The sequence below is a fragment of the Pezoporus wallicus genome, unplaced genomic scaffold, assembly GCF_028554395.1.
Source record: "Pezoporus wallicus isolate ANWC-B61680 ecotype Strahan unplaced genomic scaffold, APGP_CSIRO_Pwel_v1 contig_8185, whole genome shotgun sequence".
Taxonomy (NCBI): domain Eukaryota; kingdom Metazoa; phylum Chordata; class Aves; order Psittaciformes; family Psittacidae; genus Pezoporus; species Pezoporus wallicus.
In genome coordinates, this window is record NW_026638580.1 from 1 (window position 1) to 17,993 (window position 17,993).

Here is a 17,993-nt window from a genome sequence, read left to right on the forward strand (position 1 = left end):
GAGGTTCACACGCTGCTTAGGGCGCGGGGTGCTGGGGCATAGCGGCCGTGACTTCGTGTGAATTCGGAGGGGTAACGTACTTAACGCGGTTACTTGAAATACATTGCTTCTCTTGTGGCTTAAGCGTTTGGGTTTAAGGCAGTTTTTCTGCGTGTGTAACCTTGTGCTTTCACTAAAATTACGAATCTTGCTTTCGTAGACCAGAAGAACATAAGGTTTTTCGACTCTTGACTCTGAAGTTGAATGTGCACTAAACTGTAAGTCTTCTGACTTTGTTTTTGAACTTGGATGGATGGAATAATTATTTTACATTTGTAAGGCAAAAACGTCAGAAGTCATTTAAGCAGATTTCTCCTGCAGATATATTCCTCCTGGACTGTGATAGCCACTAAAAAAATAGGAAAAGTAAAGAAAATCTGTAAAGGGGGGGAAGGGAGGGATTGTATTAAGCTCTCTTTTTAACTGTTTTTTTTTTTTTGTGGTGGGCCTTATTTAAGTGTCAAGGCCTTACAGTCTCCTTTTAAGCTTTGATCAATGTATAGGAAACACCTGTAAGTGCAGTAGTAGTATATTTCCTTATATTTAACTGAAGTAATTGAGATTAGATCGTGCTTTTTTTCCTTGTGCGCAAGGAATGTTTAGTCAATTATTTGCTTAGGTAATCTGATTAATAATAGCTCAGTCAAGGTACAGATGTCTTCCTGAAAGTTGTTTATTATGTTGTCGAACTAGAGATGCGATTTTGAAAGATATAATAAAATACTACATTTCTGTTACAATAAATTTTTTGAAGGGTGATAGGACTGTTCTAGATGAAACTGCAGAATGTGATCAAGCAAATTTATTGCAGCTACTAAAGAAGAAAGTAGCAGCTCAAATAAGCAAGAGATAATACACTATAATTTTAGTACATATAGAAATTCTTTTATGTAGCAATAGTTGCATTACTGCTCGCTTGAATTTTTTTTCCTCCCAGTAGCTTGGGTGGGAAACTAGAATCTGGATGTAGCTGTTCAGATATCTAAAGTTGTTTTGTTAATGGGTTATACTTCTTACACACTTTCTGCTTTGAGGAAGGGCTGGTATCCTTTCCACAGCAGAGAATCAGTTACTCTTATGTTCAAGAAACTTCCTGGTAAAGTTTCTGTATATCTAGATCAAAGCTGTAGAGATTAGAAATTGATATCTATAGTCTATAAAGTGTTATAATGCACTTGTACACCAGCGGAATGAAGAACTCTGAAACTGTTATTAGGTGTAGCTTGTCTGGAAACGTTGCAGCTGCGTGATAACTTATCTTTGTTTTAAAGGTTGTGTTGCTGAAAAATAATTGGCAATTTGCTTATGCTGTCGTATAACCAGGCAAAATACATTGTTTCGAACCTTCCTAGTAATTCAGACCTTACCAGGGTATAAGAAGTGGTGTCATGGTCTGTGGGAAGCCTTGTGGACATGGTGGTTTGTCGTGATAGGGAGAAGGCAGTTAGAAGTGTTTTAAATATCCCTTCATAGTTTCTGCTGTCCAAAAAATAAGTTGATGTAGAAGCAAGAAGGGGAGAAAAGAAATTGAGTGTGTTTTCCAAGTGGCTTTCTAAATATTTTACTGTGAATTTTATTTCTTCTTCTTTTTTTTTTTTCTTTTTTTTTTTTTTTCTGCCTAGATACCAGAGCTTTATTTCCAGTGATAAAATAGTAACCCTAGTGTCCAGAAATTGGATCATATGTTATGGAAGTGTTACAGTAAACAAGAAGTGTTAAATATCTCATTTCATGTTTCTCCCCAACAAGCAGTATAATCAGCACTCTTGCGTATTTAGGAGGAGTAATGGGTTTGTGGTGGTGAAATAGTGTTAACCAGCAGCTGCTGCTATAATTCATTGTCCATTGGGGAGGAGTCTGTCTAACACCTGGTAACTTGAGCAAGCCTTTTAGAGCAAACTTGCACAAAGCGTTTGATATTTGTGTCAGACCTTTTGACCCTCAAAGGTAGAGTGTGAAGGGGTTTTTCTGTCTCTCAGCTGGGATTTGCTAGAATTATAATACAGTATTAGAAAAATACTTTTTCTTTACACTGTCGACATAGGAATGCCAAGGAAAACATTTCATTCTGTTGTATATGATTGAGGTGGCATTTTTTTGAAGTTCCAAGATTTTCTTTCAAACTTCAGAATGGTGTTGAGACATTTGCTTAGTGTGATTTACAGACCAACCTTTAGGCATGAAGCATAATTAGTCAATAGTGGAATTAATTTAATCAGTAATGTGTTTAAAAAAAAAGAAAAGTTTAAATACTTGTTGGAAGTACCTCTCCTGCAGGTCTTGTTTGTTTGTTTGTTTCATTTTTGGTCATCTTGTCTAGTTGTGGAGTGGCAAGTTATATGTAAGCTTAGCGTACTAAATTACTAAAGAAAATCTCTTATGAGTGTTTTGAAACTCTGTCATGATTTCTGTTAGCTCTGTGTGCAGAAACCCACTGGGTTCTATTCAGTGTCTCTGAGTATTTGTATGGAATTAAAATACGACTAACTTTCACTAAGTATAACTTTTTGAGTGATACTTTGACTACTCAAATTTGCTTTCAGCAACTTAGTTGCAATTCTTGATTATGCTTGACAGCCCCTGTCCTGGAACTGAATAGTAATTTATCACCAAAATCATTACTGCAACAGGTGTTTTTCCTAGATAGGGTCTAGCTAATATTAAAGATTTAAATAAGCATGTGTCTGAAAGACTGTTATCTTTGGTCGCCTCCCTCCTTAACCTCTGGGTGTCTGTTTCTTGCTGTAAACCTCTCTGTGTGCTCAGATAGAGAAAATGGGCAAAGATTACTGTGGCTTTTTGTATACCCTTGTTGTACCTTGCTGTGTTGTATTCATAAAAATGTATTTGCCAGTAACTACCATATCTGTTTAGTATTAGACTTTCTGTGTTTCCTATTCTTAATATTGGCCTGTAAAACAAATAACTGAGTTTTAAGAACTGAAGGATGTTGTGAAAGTGTTAAGTCACTGTGTTGAAATCTTAAAAGTCACAGAAATGCTTTCTTACACATGCTGAAAGATTGTAGGGAATTGGCTGCTAATTACTCTACAAATGTGGCTGGTAATGTATGTCTGTCTTCTAATGCAATTGTATCGGTTATTAAAGTATACTTAGGGTTAACATGAAGGAGTTTTTCTACTTGTCTTGCCATATTGCTGTTGCATTAAAAGCACTAAAGCTAAGTGAACAGAATGGTGACTGCACAGTTAAATTACTTTATTTTTTTATTTTTTTTCAGGAATCAATTTTTGAGCAGACTAGATGGAGATGCATTAGGATAGCAGGGGCATAGTGTTCCTTCCTTTAGCCAAGTCTGGAAAGAAAATAAGTGCGGGGGGGGGAAGGGGGAGGAGAAATGCTTTTTTGAAGGATGCTGATCCTGAGATGGGTAGATTGGATTCTGATTTCTTTAGAAAGATCAGTAAATCAAGAGACTTCTGAGTATTCACAGTCACTTAAAGGTTTCAAGATGTTTTGATGAAGCAAGTCTGTCTTGCACGATTAGTGTCTTCTGTTTTATTGCACGAGTAGTGATGATGTGAAGAAATAATAATGAATTCAAGGAACGAGCAACTTGGAGCAAATGTGAGTGGGTAAGAACTAACAGCTTCACTGGACATATTGAAGTGGGAGCTTCATATAAAGAGCAGATCGAAGAGGAAGTTTAACTGTGACAAAGCTGGAAGTTATTAACAAAAAGAATGTAGGACAGTTAGGCTGGTGAGTGTCCTATGAGAGGATGTGTTCTTGAGGCCTGTTACATAGCTTCATAACTCTACCTAAGTACACCTTTGGTCTGTTTCTAACTCAGTGTTTTGTGTGTAGTTAAAGTGGATGTGTGAGGTGAAACTATTAGTCCAAGGGTAATTACTGTCCCAAGAGAAACAGAGATTTCTCTTTGATTGCTTCTCCTCAGCTCCAAGAAGAAGAGGAGCCCTTTTGCCTGTAATGAAGGCACAGTTAAGGTAGTGCAGACCTGCTTCAGAGCACTCTTTCATATTCTTAGTGTCACATTAACAGAAAGATTTAGGAGGAAGGTATAACGTGGAAGACATAAGGTGTCAATGTGATTATCAGCAGGTTTTGTAGGCCACTTCCTGGAAACATAACTATACTGTATTAACAGTCCCCTCTGATTTATTTAACTTTCTGTTCAATCAGACTGTTAATATTTGTCATGAGATGTCAGAGGGAGAACTGGTACCCTCTTTCTGCATATGCAGTAGAGCGTCAGGGTGGTACATTGGAGAAGTCAAGCTGCTAAGAGTTCCACTGCTGTTGAGCTTGCTTCCAAGTTATGGTTAAGGTAAATTCAATGAACAACGGAAATGGATCTCTGAGGGCTGTGTTCAGTGGATGTCTTGCTTATTTGGCTGAAGTTGAAAATATGCATATAGGCAAACGTAGTAATGTCAAAGGTCTATGGGCTTGCAGTTATGTGAGCACTTGAACTGATACTGTGGTTATTAGAAAACTGTTAGCCCAGTTCTTCACTGGGCAGAGTTTGAATCCTCTCCTCCCATACATAAATTCTAGCAGAAGTGTCACGGCCCATAGTGAGGGGACTATAGAAACCAGTCTCCCTACTTGGAGGAGAGGTCCTGGAGGAGAAATTGCAATTCATCCTTATTCTAAAGGAGAAACTCTCATCTAAACAGTCATGGGCTCCTAATGCTGGGAGATTGATTACACATGGTGATGACCATGCTGATCCATAATTTTTCACACCAGAACAGTTACAGTACTTAGAGTTGCACTTCAGGCAGGCAAGGATAAAATGGTGTAAGTATCTCTAACCATTTAGGGTAAAACAAAGAGCTGTTTGGTCAATGTATAAATCATTGTACAAGGGCAAAACAACACATGAGCCAAATAACTGATTAGAGTACAATATTGTTTGCTGCGTATTTTGGTGTCTTGTGCTTTTTGTTTTTAATACAAATTGCTCTACAACTCTTTTTTGTGCTGAGTGTACATGCCTTGAACTTTATTAGTTGTTACACAGAGTTCAGAAGCATTTTGTTAAGAAAACTTTCTTTCCACAGAATAGAATCATAGAATGGTTTGTGTTAGAAAGTACCTTAAGATCATCTAGTTCTGGACAGGAACACCTCGCACTAAACCATGTCATCCAAGGTCTGTCCAACCTGGCCTTGAACACTGCTAGGGATGGAGCATTTACCACTTCTTTGGGCAGCCTGTTCCAGTGCCTCACCAGCCTCACCGTAAAGAACTTCTTCCTTATATCTAACCTGAACTTCCCTTGTTTAAGTCTGAACCTGGTACCCTTCTCCTACCCCTACAGTCTCTAATGAAGAGTCCCTCTCCAACATCCCTATAGGCCCCCTTCATATACTGGAGGGGTGCTCTGAGGTCTCCACACAGCCTTCTCTTCTCCAGGCTGAACAGCCCCAACTTTCTCAGCCCGTCTTAATACGGGAGGTGATCGAGTCCCCCGATCATCCTCATGGACCTCCTCTCGACTTGCTCCAACAGCTCCATGTCCTTCTTCTTTTGAGGACACCAGAACTGCACACAGTGCTCCAAGTGATGTCTCACGAGAGCAGAGTGGAGGGGCAGGATCACCTCCTTCGACCTGCTGGTCACGCTCCTTTTGATGCAGCCCAGGATACGGTTGGCTTTCTGGGCTGTGAGCACACACTGAAGCCGGCTCATGTTCATTTTCTCATCAACCAGTGCCCCCAAGTGCTCCTCTGCAGTGGTGCTCTGACTCTCTTCTCTGCCCAACCTGTAGCTGTGCCTGGGATTACCCCAACCCAGGTGTAGGACCTTGCATTTGACTTGGATGAACTTCATGAGATTGACACTGGCCACCTCTCAACTGTGCCAGACTCCTTCTGGATGGCATTCCTTCTGTCCAGCGTATCAACCGAACCACACAGCTTGGTGTCATCAGGAAACTTGCTGAAGGTGCACTGAATCCCACTGTCCCTGTTTCTGACAAAGATGTTGAACAGGATTGGTCCCAACAGCAATCCCTGAGGGACACTGCTCATTACCAGTCCCCAGCTGGGCATTGAGCCATTGACTGCAACTCTCTGTGTGTGGCCATCCACATAATTCCTTATCCACTGGCTTGTCCATCCATCAAATTGATGTCTCTTCAGTTTAGAGACAAGGATGTCATACAGGACAGTGTCAGATGCTTTGCACAAGTCCAGGTAGATGATGTCAACTGTTTTGCCTTTATCCATCAGTTCTGTAGCCCCATCATAGAAGGCCACCAGATTTGTCATGCAGGATTTGCCTCTAGTGAAGCCATGCAGTTATGCACATTCAGGTTCCTAATACGATCTTGAACCTGATCCTCTCCTACAGCGGGGCTAAGATCTTCATTCTCTCAGTCCCTGCATCTACCTTCCAAATGGAAGGAATGGAAAATGTGTTGTCAGCAAAGCATTCTTAGTCAAAATCCCAGTTGTCCTCATAGAAAAAATAAGTGTGTCAGTCTCTTGAACGAAGTTGGTGATTTCAGCCTTAAAGTCGTGTCTTTTTCTGTAAGTAAAGGCTTACCTTTGTATAGGCTTAATATACTTTTCCCTCACGTCCTTCTTGGAAGGGGATTTTTTTGACACCTTGCTTGTACTTACCCACTGAATTTGGAACCTATTTAAATGTTGTGCAAAAATTGGACTTTCTTGAATTACACTTGGCTTTGTCAAAACAGTCATATTAGGTAAGAATTGAAATACTACATGCAGAAGGCTCTTTTGTTATATTTATTGGTTGCTTTTATCTCATGTTTAATAACTATTGTGCTCACCAATAACATCTCTAAATGGGCTCCATGTGATGCAGCTATTCTTATCAAACGCCAGTTGCTAAAGGAATTCCACCTACTCCCTGAAAGCTTCCAGTGAACAATTTTAAGTTTGAGCTTGACTACCTATTTCCTCTCTTCACCTTTCAAATGAATGTTAATTTCCTCTGATTTTCTCAGCTGAAGTCCTTTTCCAATAAAGCTCAGTTTTATAAGGCTTGTTCTCCTTTGAGATAATAAAAATAAATTAAAGCTTATGTAAAAAAGTAGTTTGAAGTCAAGAGTAGTTCTGTTCACCTGAACTCTATAAACAGAGTTTGGGATATGGTAGAAATTCTCCCGCCAAAAGTATGTGTAAGTATTATAGAAGCAGGAATTTACTGATTTATTTGGTGGTTATATATCCAAGAAGTTAGTCAGTCTACAGGACTTAAAGGTTTAGAAATACTTGGTTTAAGTACCTCTGATTTTTAAGGGGAGGGAGGAGGGAGCAAGGAGTGGTCTTCAAATAATTGCTTCAGGTTTGGTATTTCATGCAGTCTTATCCAGATCTATTTATGCATCAGACTTATTATAATTGTCCTCAAGCATATGGGGGGAATAATTTGCGCAGCTAATGGGAGACTAGACTGTCAGTAGCTCTGGCGCATTTGTTCGTTGTTGTTGTCCTATCAAAAATTCATCTTGCACAAATGTTTACTGCTCCCACTTTGAGCAGATCACAGTGCATGTCACTGATCATGTCACTGGTACAGGTAGGTCTGCTGTGTAATGAAGTCATCTTATTTCAGTGTTGAAATAGTGACTTACCCTGAAAGATACATTTAGGTGCGTCCAGCTCTGTTATTTGATGTAATTATAACTTGTGTTCTGCTAAGCTGTTTTGTAATGAGTAAAGCCTTGTGGTACGCTTGAAAAATATTAGTTGAACTAACAGACCATATTGAAATGAATTCAGAGGGGCACGATGTCAATACAGTCACTCTATCTTGAAACATACATTTGACTCTAATGCAGTTTTTCTCATGAACCATCCTTCACTGCCAAGCTTCCTGTGAGGTCTCTGAAGAACAGCCTGTGAATCCTTGAACTTGCTCCTTTTACTCGTGCATTGTTAAGTGGTGCTTCCACTTACGGCAGGCCTTTCCTGGGGAGTCAGTAGGACTGGTGAGCAATGCTTTTCTGTTTTAAGTGTTTCAAGTTAAACCCTGGTTACAATGAAGTACATGGTGAACCTCTCCTAGAGATCCTAAATTCATTACAGTTGCGTCTGTGAAGAAAGTCAGCTACATCTCTGCAAGAGTGCAGTAAGGGTAACCTTGCTCATAACTTGCAGGTAGAATTATGGTGAAGTCGTGTCCCATGTATTTCTTCATTAGAATCAGAATTGTGTTAGTTGTATCCCAAGGTGTTTACAAAGTAATATATGATGTTGTTATCATTCTATATATAGGATAATACAGATAACAGATACGCAGAAAAACCAAGGATTGTTGCATTTGCTCCCTGTGCTGTGCACTCTGTTTTCAGGATATATATGTAGTCCTAGTAAGAGGATCCTAATTTCCTACGGTGGTACTTTTTTTTTTCTTTTAACTCTCCTTTCCATCCCTCTCCCCTCACTTGAAAATTATAATGAATACAAAGAAATTGCATCTAGAGTGATCCCACTTGCGGGGAACTTGCAACAGGCATGGTCCTTTTATAGTCAAAGTATGTGTGCATTTTAGTGAAATAGTGTATGAATTAAGAATTCCTTTTAAAGAAAAAATGTTGTTCTGACACTTCCACAGATAGCTGCTCAAGTTTTGACAGGTGATTCCAGATTATGCTTTTTATACTGAATGTATGCTATTTCTTCAGTCCTTAAACTTAGTTCCCTTTCTTTCAGGGTCAGAAAGCATAATGTGAAAGCTTCGTTACTTTGTTTCTACTGATTGAGGTCATATTTAGATTTTTTTGTTAGTGTTCTTCTGTAATGACAGCTTTATCAAACTATTTGTCTTATTGTCTGTTTAAATATGATTTAATTTGTGTTTGCATCTATTCAGAGATGCTAAGGGTATTTCAAATACTGTACCGTTCTGAAATCCCAGGCAGCAAATTCTGCAAATCACCTTGGTTATGTGTGTATGTGAGAGGAAGGCTAGAGTCAGAAGCTGCATTAACAGAATCTGTTAATATTGCATATGCTCGGTATCACTAGCGCTGCTTGTTCTTTGATGTAGGTATATCCTTGGCTTAATTGAAAACAAAGTAGTGTGATGCAGCTAATAGTGCTTATAGTCCGATTCTTGATCAGGTTTCTTTGTAACTAATCCACTGAAATAATCAGGTATGTGGGTAATCATTCAGGAAATGGCATTTAAGGATCCTGTAGCAAAGAAACTTCAAAGCTTCTTTGTTGACAAAGGTCTTATGGGTAGGCTTAAAAGTGTGAATGTTCTACAGCTAGACCTACATACTGAGGACACTCTCCTACTCATAGCTCATGTCCTGGTGGTTTCTGCCAAGTCATTGTGAATGTTTAAGGCTTTGGTTTGGGTAAGTCTGTCCAGATGCTTTTGTACATGCAGTTGTTGCCGTAGACACAGTATTCTGAAGTGCAGTCAGTGCTAGTTTGTTTTTTTGGGGGGGGCGGTTGTTGGTGTTTTTCTTTTTTTTCCCTCCTAAAAAAAAAAAGGAACTGTGTTCTGTTTTATGGTGCTGAAGCAGGTTCTTAATAATTAGCCTTAGTCAGTCCTGATGACAGATCAACTTGCAAGTTCCTATGAATTTGTAGGAAGACTGGTTGTGCTTTGTGTATGGGACAAGGAAAAGTTAAAACTGACGTTTCTTGACTCTTTACCACTGTAGTTTAAATAAACTGGGGGGCTAGGAGAGGAGAGGTTTGTGTTATAAGGATGGTAAGAGGGCTGTAGCACCTCCCATATGAAGACAGGCTGAGAAAGTTGGGGCTGTTCAGCCTAGAGAAGAGAAGGCCGTGTGGAGACCTCATAGCAGCCTTCCAGTATCTGAAGGGGGCCTATAGGGATGCTGGGGAGGGACTCTTCATTAGGGACTGTAGTGATAGGACAAGGGGTAACGGGTTAAAACTTAAACAGGGAAAGTTTAGATTGGATATAAGGAGGAAATTCTTTCCTGTGAGGGTGATGAGGCACTGGAATAGGTTGCCCAGGGAGGTTGTGAATGCTTCATCCCTGGCAGTGTTCAAGACCAGGTTGGATGAGGCCTTGGGTGAGATGGTTTAGTGTGAGGTGTTCGTGCCCGTGACAGGGGGGTTGGAACTAGCTAATTTTAAGGTCCTTTCCAACCCTAACTGTTCTATGATTCTATGATTCCAAGATCCAACCGCCCTCCCATGGGCAGGGACATCTCCCAGCAGACCAGGTTCCTCAAAGCCCCATCCAGCCTGGCCTTGAAGTTCAGGTTAGATACAATGAAGAAGTTGTTTCCTGTGAGGGTGGTGAGGCACTGAAACAGGTTGCCCAAAGGAGTGGTTAATGCGCCATCCCTGGCAGTGTTCAAGGCCAGGTTGAACAGGGCCTTGGGTGACACGGTCTAGTGTGAGGCATCCGTGCCCATGGCAGGGGGTTTGGAGCTTAAGATCCTTTCCAGCTCTATCCATTCTATGATTTATTTTACCTATTATGGTATTGATTGTCTTAGATGTTAATGAGTTGCAGTAACTTACTAGTTTAAAAATAATAGCACACTGCTACTGACAATTACAGGTCATTGATACTGGTTCAAAATACAGATTTGTCTCAGATGGCCTCGGAGAATGGGCTTCTTCAGTCTTTTATTTCATAGAGAAACCCTATAGCAAAGTCATGAAGAGGGATGTGGAGTTGAAATGCCCTCTCTGCATTAGGATTCAGGTGGGTCAGGGAGGTTCAGGAGAGCTGCCTGTGCCATTGGCAGAGCAGAGGAATTAGCCTTGTGTAACATGAATACTCAGTCAAACTGTCGTGAGCTTACACAGTCAAAGTGAGCCATCCGTGTATGCGTTCACATCACTTGGTGTATTTTGTTTTCACAACGTTACTCAGTTGTTGTATGAAGTCTGTCATAGTAATAATGCTTATTACTATGGTAGTTTTGCTTCTCAATGCCAGGCCTCCTTTCGAGAGGATAAGTGCGGTAAGTGATGACTTTGAAACTCTTTCCCTTAGAAAAACAAGCTGCGTTTTTTTAAGGCTGTTTTTGCAAAGGCTGAACTCCACTGCGTAGGGAATGGAGCTGTTTGTATAGCCAGTGACTTTCTAGGTCCTTTCTTTGCTTGTTGAAGAAGATGTGTGTTGTCCCCTAACGGGGTATCTCTCTTTCTAGTTCTTTACAAGGCAAAACTCTAGGGTCAAAAGGACTTCAAACAATGATCTCCTGTAGTTTTGGGTGAGTTATTTTTGTCTGTTGATTACTTTGGCCTGTCTGCTGTTACATACAGGATTTGCAGTAGCACACAGGTTGATTGTCACCTGTTGATTTAAAGCAGACAGATAAGGCGATTATTCATGCTAGATTTTGAAGCAAGAATTTAAGTAAATTATATGCTTTATCTGATGAATCAGTTAAATTATTCATGGTAGGTTCTCAAAGTCTGTGTTGGCAGGTATGAAAACATAGTATGTGCTTCTGAAAAGCATACTATTAAACGCACCTTCCACCCACCAAACCCCCTACTGGTATTAGACTTTGAGCCATTTACTTGTGAAAAGGAAAGCTTTTGCATACGGCAAAAGAGATCACTGTTAGATTTAGGTTGTATGCTAGTAAAAAAATCTGCGAAAAATGTGTTAGCCCACAGATGCTTTTTCCTTCGTTTTTGTGAAAGGCTTAGCCTCCTCTCAAGCATTGTAATACAGAATGACAGAGTAGTTACGGTTGGAAAGGACCTTTTCCATATTGAAAATTCAGTGTGTCTAATTGGAATGAAATACAAGATTTCACACCTTACATAGCTGAATTTCTGCACTCCCAATTTCTGATCCAGGTAACTTTCAGTCTTCTCCTTAGGGTGTTCATATAGTGTCGTCCATTCGTCATCCAAATAAACACACCTGTGCACCTGTGTCCCTGATAAGCTGAAGAATCTCATTAGAACAGAGAAGAAATAAGAAAGCTTAATGCCAGCACAGACAAAAAAGACCTGAGGGTCAGCCTTTTGTGGGTCTGACTTGTAATAGTTGCCAGGAGAATTATTATTGTGGTGTTCTTTTTTTTTTTCCTTGGGGAGATTTCTCTAGGCCAGTGGAGGTAAATGTTAACACTATAAAATAGTGAAATGTCTTAATGTTACTGTCTTCTAAGGACCTCTTGAAAATAATATTTGAGATGGGGGAAAAGATATTCAGAGATAAGTTTAAGTAGGCTGCTGTCCCAAGTCCTCTTCTAGGCTAAGTTTCTGAGTAGATACCTTCCTCCTTTAGAGGTATCTGAGTGTAAACTTTGCATCTACATTGTCCTTTAAAGGACTCAAATTTTGTGACATATCCCTCTGATGGGAGAAACTAAAATTGCAGAATCATAGAATGGTTTGGGTTGAAAGGGACCTTAAAGCTCATCAAGATTTGGTTGATATTCAAGGATCACATGCTACAAGCTCAGGAGTGTTGCATTCCAGCTAGAAGGAAGTGCAGAAGGAGGGCCAGGAGACCTCCTTGGATGGGTAAGGAGCTCCTGAGGAAAATTCAAATGAAAAAAGAGGCTTATAATAAGTGGAAGCAAGGACAGGTGGCATGGAAAGAGTACAGGGGTGTTGTCTGGGAAGCTAGGGACCAGGTTAGGAAAGCTAAGGCCCAGTTAGAACTAAACTTAGCTAGAGGTATTAAAGATAACAGGAAGGGATTCTACAGGTACATAGCAAATAAAAAACAGACTAGGGAGAACATAGGCCCCCTCGGGAAGCTCTCAGGAAAACTGGCTACACAGGATTTGGAGAAGGCTGAGGTTCTGAATGACTTCTTTGCCTCGGTCTTCACTGGCAAAGGCTCTGACCACACCACACAAGTCTTAGAAGGCAGACACAGGGACTCTGAGAATGAAGACCTTGCACCCACTGTAGGAGAGGAACTGGTTCGAGACCACCTTAAAAATGTGAACATACACAAGTCCATGGGTCCTGATGAAATCCATCCGTGGGTCCTGAAGGAGCTGGCAATGAAGTTGCTAAGCCACTGGCCATCATATTTGAGAAATCATGGCAGTCAGGTGAAATTCCTGATGACTGGAAAAAGGGAAATATAACCCCCATTTTCAAGAAGGGGAAAATGGATGACCCGGGGAATTACAGACCAGTCAGTCTCACCTCTGTGCCTGGCAAAATCTTGGAGCAGATTCTCCTGGAAGGCATGCTAAGGCACATGAAAAACAACAAGGTGCTTGGTGACAGCCAGCATAGCCGCACTAAGGGGAAATCCTGCCTGACCAATTTGGTGGCCTTCTATGATGGGGCTACAGAACTGATGGACAGGGGTAGAGCAGTTGATGTCATTTACCTGGGCTTGTGTAAAGCATTCAACACTCTCCCGCATGACATCCTTGTCTCTAAATTGGAGAGACATCAATTTGATGGATGGACCACTCTGTGGATAAAGAACTGGCTGGATGGGCACCCACAAAGAGTTGTGGTCAATGGCTCAATGTCCGGCTGGAGACCAGTAACAAGTGGTGTCCCACAGGGATCAGTGTTGGGACCGGTCTTGTTTAACATCTTTGTCGCTGACATGGACAGTGGGATTGAGTGCACCCTCAGCAAGTTTGCCGATGACACCAAGCTGTGTGGTTCGGTTGATACCCTGGAGGGAAGGAATGCCATCCAGAGGGACCTTGACACACTTGTGAGGTGGGCTGATGCCAACCTCATGAAGTTTAACCATGCCAAGTGCAAGGTCCTACACCTGGGTGGGAGCAATCCCAGGCACAGCTACAGGTTGGGCCAAGAAGGGATTCAGAGCAGCCCTGTGGAGAAGGACTTGGGGATGCTGCTCGATGAGAAAATGAACATGAGCTGGTTTCAGTGTGCACTTGCAGCCCAGAAAGCCAACAGTATCCTGGGCTGCATCAAAAGGAGCGTGACCAGCAGGTCGAAGGAGGTGATCGTGCCCCTTTACTCTGCTCTTGTGAGACCTCACCTGGAGTACTGTGTGCAGTTCTGGTGTCCTCAACATAAAAAGGACATGGAACTGTTGGAACAAGTCCAGAGGAGGGCCACGAGGATGATCAGGGGACTGGAGCACTTTCCATATGAAGACAGGCTGAGACAGTTGGGGCTTTTCAGCCTGGAGAAGAGAAGGCTGCATGGAGACCTCATAGCAGCCTTCCAGTATCTGGAGGGGGCCTATAGGGATGGTGGGGAGGGACTCTTCATTAGGGACTGTAGTGATAGGACAAGGGGTAACGGGTTAAAACTTAAACAGGGAAAGTTTAGATTGGATATAAGGAGGAAATTCTTTCCTGTGAGGGTGATGAGGCACTGGAATAGGTTGCCCAGGGAGGTTGTGAATGCTTCATCCCTGGCAGTGTTCAAGACCAGGTTGGATGAGGCCTTGGGTGAGATGGTTTAGTGTGAGGTGTCCGTGTCCGTGACAGGGGGTTTGGAACTAGCTAATTTTAAGGTCCTTTCCAACCCTAACTGTTCTATGATTCTATGATTCCAAGATCCAACTGCCCTCCCATGGGCAGGGACATCTCCCAGCAGACCAGGTTCCTCAAAGCCCCATCCAGCCTGGCCTTGAATACTTCCAGGGATGGGGCAGCTGCCATGTTCTTTGTGCGTTGATTTACATTCAGTGTTTCTTACCTTATGGCTCTTTTGATTCTAGATAGGCACAGCTCTGAACTCATTGACATTTCTTAGCTCTGAGCGTATTCATTATGGCTCTATTAAATTAATTGGTGTACCAGTTATAAGCATCATAACGAAATGATAACGTGCTCTCATGGCTATCTGCAGTTTTCCGTATGTATGTGACTTTGCCATTGACTGGAATGGAAGGATCCATCGTGTAAATCTGTGAGTATATACTATATGTGGCTATAGAGATTTGAAAACTACTTTGCAGGTGCAAAATGAATTCTTTATATTTCTTCCATTTCTGTTTTTAATAGCTTGCAAAAGCATGAAAAAGTCAGGTATTTTAATCAAGATAAAAGCCAAGATGAAGTTTAGATTTTATTTTTTTTTTTTTTTAATAAACTCATTTAACTGGTGAAGTTCTCTGTCTAGATTTTTATTCCCCCCCCCCCCCCCCCCCCCCCCAGTGGGAAGGACTGCATGTTTGCAGGCTATTTAACTCTTCATCTACCATAAACTCATGGCTTCTTTAGCATAAAAATTACTTCTCTTTAGGACACAAATGCATTTTTAAACCTTAAACTTTACTTAGTGTCTTCAAGTTCTTTATCAAATTTCAACCTGTTCTGTGTAATTAGAAAACAACTTGGAAAATGTTATGGGACTGCAGTAATTATTTTCTCTCTGAATTTTATACACTTAGTGCTATCGGAATTAATTTGCTCAAGTGTTAATCCTTACAACACTGTTGTAGCTGTCCTATAAAAATAGACTTGTCATTTAGGTTCTCAAAAACAATGTAGAAGCTTCAGTAGAAGCACTGTACTAATAGGTATGTTACACCTTTCTAAGGCAACCTTAGGTCATTTATCATATTGATTTGTACTTTATCATCCTTGTTTTTATGCAGAGTTTTTATACTGAACTTCTCAAAAAGGCTAATACGACTTTTAAGCTGTGATGAACTAAGTGAAATAAATCATCTGAGCAGATAACGTCAGGGTAATGATGAAATTGCCTGCTAATGTTGCAACATTAGCAATTTCTTGTAACTGGTTAAATCTGTAATTTAATTATTATTTAGAAATACAGGACATATACTGAATTGTTAGCTCTGAAAATGAGGCTTCAGACAAGCATAAAGCTAAAAATTCATATGCAAATTCTAACACTTAGACAATTGCTATTTATAACTGACATTCTTAATGAATGGGTGACATGAACAAGTCTGCAATAAGCTGTCCAGACTTCATAGAAGGTAGTTACAGCTTGATTAGTAGTGTGCCTTGGCAGTACCTGCAAACAACTGTTCTTTCCATTCTGCTGGCAGGTACTCTGTGCCAGTTCATTTAATAGCCTTTCAAGCCAGAAGCCTACCATTTATAGGAGTGGTTTTGTGAATTAAATTGTCCATTAGGATGTGGGTTTAGTCTACAGGCTTTATTCATCTGGGACTCTAAACAGCTGTGATACGATGACTTGCAACTACTGGTCCAGATCTCATTCATGATTGACTTCTAAAAACGTTATTGTACAAGGATGGGGTTTATTTTTGTATTGTGCTGCTCTTACAGCATGGCCCTAGATTTCTAATGCTACAGTTTAGGCAAGTGTAATTCATTTATTTTCTACTTAGTCTATTTTTCTTTAAGGAGATGGTTGGAAGAAGACATTTGGCTTAGAAGTCATGAATATAGATACTCTCGTGTCTACTGTTACCTCACTTGTAATAGCATTTATGCATATTGAAATGACGTATACAGAATTTGAGTCTTCACATGGTTTTAGGATGTTATGTGTACTATTAACATGTACTTTGTGCTAACATCTCATATATATATATATACAAGATTGCTTCATTTTTCTCTTAATAAAATTTACTATTACGACTCTTTCTCAACTTTGATTTCAGTTGTATTGCATTTGGGTGAGGAGGTCCATGTTTACCTACGGTTAAATTAATTGGTTCTCCTGTCTATATCAGATACTGCCCACAGAGTCTTTAACTTGAAGGTAGCCAACTTTCAGTGACAATTCATTTACAAAGTTGATATCTACTCTAAAAATGCTGTCTTTAAGATTTTAATTTGCTTTCTTACTGAACTTTTTAGGCAATCAGTACAGTTTCATGTGTTGTAAGCTGCTTGCTGTGATGTTTTGTCTGAGGAACAGTTTATTGTGATGTGGTTATTTTACCAGGGGAAAGAAAAATTGTCAGAACTCTACTTACAGGTGTTCTGAATATAGTTCACATGGAGCCCAAGCACAATGATATTGAAGTGTTTTCTCTGTGTGCCTCTTTTCCTCTGTTTATATCTCCTCCCTTGCTCCAACTAGATGTCCCATCTTTGGGGCCTCTGTCCAGTAACTGCACATCTTATAGTCTGTCAGGTTTATTGTTCTGTTAATTAAAGTTTACTTTTGTCTCTGACTTATTCTGAGGTAACTGAAGATAAAGAGTAAGAAGCTATTGTCTGACTCCTTAGCCAAAGAAAGGAGACCCAAATACTCTTTCCACAGACTCTCATCCTGTCACACTGGGGCAATGCAATCATCAAATACAAACAAAATGGCAGTTATAGCCATTTCCTAATACTATTCCTCTCAGTAATCTGCAGTTGTGAAGTTTCTCTTTCTGACCACCCAGATTTCTATCCTAACAAAAAAAGGTGATGAAAGCTTTCCGTCTCTTGACATGTAATGCTGTCCGGACAAGTTTCACCCTTCTCTTTTCCTCCCTAGCATTCTTCTCTTGATTTACCTTTCTTCTTTCATCTGCCTCACCTCTTTCTAGTCCATAATTTTTTATGGCAGTCTCTTCTGAAAACTACAGAGGTAAAGAAAAAAAAGTCTAGATTTTAATCTGGCTTCTGACAGTCTGAGAAAAAACAGGAGACTTGTTTCCCTAGTTTGTGTGCAAGAAAGGGCTGAAATATGACAACCAAGACCTCAGTGAAAGTTGTCAAGGAAATGTCTTCCCATGGAGTGTAAAACATCAGGGAGCTCAAGTGTAGATGAGAGTTATTGGGGGGGGGGGGGGGGAGTTTTGCTTGTTTGGGGTTTTATGTTTGTTTGTTTAGTTTTGTTTGGGGTTTTGTTTGTTTGCTTTTGCATTGGGGTTTTTAATAAAATCTACCAAACATTGCCCTACCTGACATAGAAGATGCATAAAATTTAATTTGCTACAACTTCTGCCTTATTTTACATGAACATTTGAAATGTGAACTGGATTGTCTGGGGCTTTCAGCTTTCCTCACAACTTCTGTTTTGAAGCCCATCTCTGATACGTGATTGCTCTCACAACAGTTCATCATTATAGGTGGATGCCCTCTGAATACAGGCATGTTCTGGTTTATTGGGTTTTGGCCGCCGCCC

General features: G+C 40.4%; 1 protein-coding gene across 1 annotated transcript in view; it reads left to right on the plus strand.

Moving 5' to 3' along the window:
• Positions 1-8: 8 nt before the first annotated feature.
• Positions 9-17,993, plus strand: part of CDC42SE2 (CDC42 small effector 2) — an 81,836-nt gene continuing 63,851 nt past the window's right edge. The window contains exons 1-2 of the mRNA XM_057411228.1: positions 9-71; positions 200-257. The gene's annotated coding sequence lies outside the window, so the exon portion shown is untranslated. The remainder of the gene's footprint in view (positions 72-199; positions 258-17,993) is intronic.